Source organism: Mauremys mutica, unplaced genomic scaffold (assembly GCF_020497125.1).
Source record: "Mauremys mutica isolate MM-2020 ecotype Southern unplaced genomic scaffold, ASM2049712v1 Super-Scaffold_100237, whole genome shotgun sequence".
In the NCBI taxonomy this organism is placed as follows: Eukaryota; Metazoa; Chordata; order Testudines; family Geoemydidae; genus Mauremys; species Mauremys mutica.
Genome location: NW_025423292.1, coordinates 454,212 through 459,839, shown reverse-complemented (window position 1 = coordinate 459,839; position 5,628 = coordinate 454,212). Strand labels below are relative to the sequence as shown.

General features: G+C 56.3%; 2 non-coding genes across 2 annotated transcripts; both read right to left on the bottom strand.

Moving 5' to 3' along the window:
• Positions 1–3,863: 3,863 nt before the first annotated feature.
• Positions 3,864–3,936, bottom strand: TRNAF-GAA. The gene has a single exon. It is a non-coding gene; the product is annotated as a tRNA-Phe (tRNA).
• A 1,204-nt stretch (positions 3,937–5,140) lies between these two features.
• Positions 5,141–5,222, bottom strand: TRNAL-UAA. The gene has a single exon. It is a non-coding gene; the product is annotated as a tRNA-Leu (tRNA).
• Between the last annotated feature and the right edge of the window lie 406 nt (positions 5,223–5,628).

The window sequence follows — 5,628 nt, the reverse complement described above, 5'->3', positions numbered from 1 at the left end:
GTGAGGTCGGCTTAGAGAACGTGTTTCTGCACAGTGGAACCAGTGGAGGGTTGGCAGTAGCCTCCTATTCCTCTGACCCGAGCTCACACCAGCCGCAGAGGGGATACACCTTTCTGCGGGGACAGGCCAGGAGTCGCATTGACCGGATTTACGTGAAGGAGAGCACGTCGACAGCCCAGTGCAGGGTGGTGCCAATGGACTGTTCGGATCACGCAGCTCTCACTGTGTGCTCAATGTGGGCAATTCCCTGACCCAGGGCAGAGGACATTGGAAGATGAACATCCAGAGCTTGCAAGATAAAGGAGCAGGGGGGCGAGGCCTGGAGGTGTTGGCAGAACGGGAAAGCATCAGAGGGTTCTATGGCAACCAGGGGGATTGGTGGGAGTCAGTGAGGGGGGAGTTGGCTGCTTTGTTCCGGCGGCTGGGGAAACACCACAACATTAAAGAAACCAACAGTGCCAAGTCCTGCAGCGTCACCTGTGGGATTTCCACAAGAGCATCCAGGCAGGGGAGCCAGTCAGCGTGTGACTGTACGACCGGACCAAGCGACAGCTGCCCGAGTTCCAGGAGATGAGGCTGCAGTTGGCTGATATGAGCGGGAGCATCGAGTGAAGGGAGGGGCGGCCTCTCCTGACATTTTTGCAGCCTGCAGGGAATGGAGACCAAGCAGGGGGATGCAGGGACTCAGGGCAGGACCCACGGATCCGGTAGTGCAGGACCACAGTCGCTGGAGGAGGAGAGAGAGTCCCGTGAGAGGAAGCTGATGGTGGGAAGCAATAAGTGCAGAGTGCAAACCAGCCAAGAGTCACAGGGGTCTAGAAAATGAAACAGCAGCAGGACCCATGGTGTAATGGGCAGCACTCAGGACTTTGAATCCTGGAATCTGAGTTCAAATCTCAGTGGGACCTTTTGGAGATATGTTGATTTGCTGCAAACCCTTAGAGCTCGTTGTGCGTGGTTGTCTGAACTAGAGTGATGTGTTTTTTCCTACTCCTCCTGGGTCACTGATGCCCATTGGAGATGGGTCATTGGTCCAGCTGGCCGCTATAGGGTGGGGTCCTAGAACTTAACAGTCTGGCTAGAGATTCCTGCGGGTTGACCGGATGGTTGTTTCTCGCTGCTTCACCTGATGTCCACAACTTTGGTCCCTGCAGCTGCCACACTCTTCCTCTTGCCCACATGGCGCTTGAAGAAAGGAGTGTCAGGGCCAGGCTTCATAGTCAGGGAAAGGCAGGAGGGAGGCAGAGTCCCAGGCTGGAGCCCAACACACCTCTCCTCCTCTGGGCACCTGGGGTGTTGTTCCCCCCTGTTCAGGCACCCCTGGGGCCCTGCACTTCACACAGCTCTCCCTGATTTCAGCTGTTAGTGAGGGAGCCTCACTGCTAGCGCAGACTGGGCAGTTTCTTGCATGAGAGACACTGTCCCAAAGCAGGACTAATGCTTAGAGCTGGTTCTCAGTGATTTCAGATCTGTTGGTCTGCAGCAAGACTCCCCATTGAGTCTTAACCAGCTCTGTTATTACACAGGGAAGAACAAAAGGGTCAAATGGGGCCTGGAACCCTTAAGAAGAATCCACCCCACCGAGTACAACACTTGTCGCTACCTGCTCTCAGCTCCACTGAGAATGTTTTGGGGTCACTCCTTGCCTGTATCAACCTAGGGGTTTTGGAGAATCACAATTAATGGGTGCTCCTGTGGTGCAATTGGTTAGCGCACAGTACTTATAGGGCAGTGCTGAGAGTAGCTATGTTGAGATTGGGAGTTCAAGCCTCACCTGGAGCACTGGTTTTCATTAGCCAAATGGCTTCACCCTGTTATTTGGCCCTGTGGAATGTAGAATTCTAGCCCTGGGGACCCTGAGGCAGGGGAAGAGTCAAAAACACCCTCTTCACTTATTACCTCCTCTCCAGAGCACACGTCAGAACCTGCAATTCTTTCTGCCCCCTCCCTCCTGCAGCCCCTGTGCCAGGATCCCTCAAGCAGAGCCTGGAGTCCTGCCCGACTCCAGGGCTGGTTTGGAAGGAACTGGGGAGGAGAAGAGACACAGGGCAGGACACATGTTGGGACAGGGAAACTGACTCACTCCGAATACATGCAGAGCAGGGCACGGCGGAGGCAGATAATGCTGGTCCCAGGGTAATTTCGGGGGATTCTGATGCCCCACTCAGCCGGGGGGGGGGCTCCCCTCTGGGCTGAGGAGCCCTGGGGTTGGCGGGTGCAGGGGCTGTGTGTGTGTGTCAGGCTCAGGGAGCTGCCTGGGCAGAGGGGCTGGAACTGGCGGGGCTGACCACGTAAATTATCCTGGTCTAAGCGCCATTGTAGAGAACACAATGTTGGCACAGCACTTCCTGGCAGCCAGAGACTGCGCTATCTACACCTGCTCCTGTGGATGTGGCCTCTCTCCTGAGGAAAGGAACCTTTCCAGGAAATGGCCACAGCTTCTGGGAATCCGCATGTGGCTGGGGGACAGAACGAGGAATCATTTAGCTCCTGGCAACTTAAAAGCTGAATGCCCAGACAAGGGCTTGAACTCGGGCCCTCAAATTAAGAGCCTGATGCTCTACCAACTGAGTTACCTGGGCTTGTTGAGACCATCTTCACTGTTCAGCACAAGAGCGAGCGAGCAGGCAGGCAAAAGAGAGGCAAAAAAAGTCCCCAGAACCCCTCCTCTTTTTCTGCACAGCCACTGCCTGTCAGCAGGATTCCTCCTCCTCCTCCATGCTGTGCCTCAGTGCGACTAAATCTCTGCACCTAGACAGCCGGTCCGTCCGCTGCACCCTAATCCCCCAGGCCTGAGCCTCCCTGCCAAAGCCCTGCACCTGGACCCATAGAATTAAGTCTCACGTGTCACTGGGAACTCGACTTCTTGTGCCCAAAGAGTCTCGGCCCCCCTCAGCAGATGACCTGAGAAGAACAATATCCGCTTTTTCTAAAGACGTGCTTGGAGTAGCCTTTTCCCATGTGACCTAATGGATAAGGCGTCTGAGTGTGGATCAGAAGATTGAGGGGTCGAGTCCTTTGGTGGTTGTGTTGCTGCAGTTTTACTGTTGTGCTGAACGTCCTGCTCCTTGCAGGGCTGGAACCTCTTCTTGGCCGCACAGGCCAATGCTCTGGCTTCAGCTAGAGCCCCGGGAAGGAGTTGGGGGGTGGGCGTCACAAAGGCTGGGGCATGAGCCCCAGGGGCTTCCAGTCTCGCCTTTGCCATTCCTGACTTGCCAAAGAAAGTGGGTGGCTACCTGGGCTAGCGTGTGCGCCTGTCCCTGTGCTGGAGGGTACTTGCTACATAGCGTCTTCGGAGCCTGGGTGTTTCTCTGCTTCTCGCCAGCTGGGGAAAAGCCTCCTGGGGTAAAATCTCCTGCCCCACTGCAAAAGTGAGCATGGAGAGTGGGAACGGTCAGAGGCCCCACCATGGGAGCTGGCCCTGCTTTCCTACCATCTTGTTACCTTGGCCACAGAGCATCAGCAGCCGCCCCGCATGCTGGTGACCTTCAGTGGGTGTTTGGCATGGGAGTTTGCCAAGAGGAGGAGAGGTTGTTGCTGGGTCACTTTTACAGATGCCCCTTCCCTGGTACTGCCCTTGCTCAGCTGCACAGAGGAGCTTCCATCCCCAATCCCTGCCTGTCACTGCCCAGCAGCCCTCTGGCACCATTCCTGAGGGTCACCCTGCCTTGCTCTCTTCCTGCCACGTTGGGAAAGACAGCTCCCATCTCTCCTTGTTAAAGGTCAGGTGGGCCAACTAGGGGCAGAAGCCCATTCTGTGTTTTCCTACTGCAGAGCCCAAGCTCAGGGACTCACCTTGGGTGCAGACACTGCTGTGCTCCCAGAAAACAAGCCACCCCTGCACAAAGAGAGATGAAAGGGGCTGCCAAAGCCCGGGATTGAACCAGGGACCTTTAGATCTTCAGTCTAACGCTCTCCCAACTGAGCTACTTTGGCAGCTGCATGGTAGTATTTTAGCCTGTTGCTTCTCTGTCCGGGATGTTTTTGTCAGCAGTTGCACACAAAAAGGACAGGAAAACGAACGGCTGCTCCACACCCCCACGGGAGGAACCCGACGCCCTTAGCTGTGGGGAGTAAGAAGTGGCTGTTGGCTGACAGGGCCTATCCCCGAGGAGCTGGAACAGCAGCTGCCGCCTCCCCCTCGGCTCCAGGCTGTGGGAAATGCTCATTGCCTGGCTGCATGGGCGGCTGCTGCTCCTTGCTCTGGAGAGTGTCTGTATTGCTCTGTCAACCCCCCGTCTTCACTGAGCCAGTCTGGTAAGGTCCCAAGTGCCCCCTCCGGCCTGGCAGCTGAGAGTCTGTGCAGACATCAGCCCCCCTGCCAGCCCCACAGGCAGCAGCAGCGCCAGCCCCCCAGCACCACAGGGGCACTCAATGCGCTTCCTGTGGGGAAATGGCTCCTTGGCATCCAGCTGCTAGAGTGAGAGCCAGGAGAGAGCAGTGTCTGGCTCAGCTTGGGGGAGAGAAGAGACCTGGTGAGTGCGGATCTCCCTCAGCCTCCCCCGCAAGGCTGGTCACTTCTATTGTCACTGTGATAGTCGGTGCTTCCCTTCAGGGCCGGCCCTAGAGGAATCCGGGACAACCCCCCCCCTTTCCACCCTAGGCCCTGCCCCCACTGCACCCCTTCCCCCAAGCCCCCACCCCTGTCCCATCTCTTCCTGCCCTGCCCCATTCCTCTCCCACCCCCACCTCTTCCTCTCCCTGCCCAGCCCCTCCTGCACCCCACTGAACAGCTGATCACTGGCAGGTGGGAGGCGCTGAAGGGGAAGAGGAGGAGCTTGTCAGCAAGGCCTGTAGTGGGGTGGAGGGAGCTGGCTGCCAGTGGGCGCTGAGCACCTATTTTTTCTCTGTTGATTCTGCAGCCCCGTAGCTCCCATGGAAGACTCGAGTCTTTTCACACTCTAGAGAGAGGAGCAGGACCAGGGCTATGGCTGATCTATGGGGCACCAGGTGAGTGGCAGAGGCTTCAGGCGCTGAGAGTTTGCCTGACCCCTCAGGGACACACTGAGAGGGGGTGTCCCAGGCATCTCTATGAAAGGAGCAGAACAGGATTTACTTGGGGTGGGGAGAGAATTGAGAGCGTCTCAGGGGGTTGTACAGAGGTATTGCCCGGGTGAGAGACTGGCTAAAACACAGGTCTCACTGTGAGCAGGATTTGAACCTGCACAGGGGAACCCTATTGGATTTTAACTCCAACGCCTTAACCACTCGGCCATCACAACTGGGGGCACAAAAGTGCCTCAATGCCAGAGAAACTGGTAAAGAATCCCAATGCCCAGGTGTGAAGTCATCTTAACTACAGAATTCCCACCGCAAACCTGGCTCCCAAAGCACAGGGAGGATTTGGGGTTTGTTCTCTTTGCTTAGCCATGTGCAGTAGCTCATGCTCCAATACATCTGTTAGTCTATAAGGTGCCACAGGAGTCTTTGCTGCTTTTACAAATCCAGACTAACACGGCTACCCCTCTGATACTCCTAGTGACACTCTCCAATGGATCCCCGTCCTCCACCCACGGTGAGGTAGGTAGGAGTGGATCATTATTATCCCTACTTGAAAGAGGGAGAAGCTAAGGCTGCGAAAGGAGAATTGACTTGTCTTAGGTCACACAGCCAGCCAGTGGCAGAGTT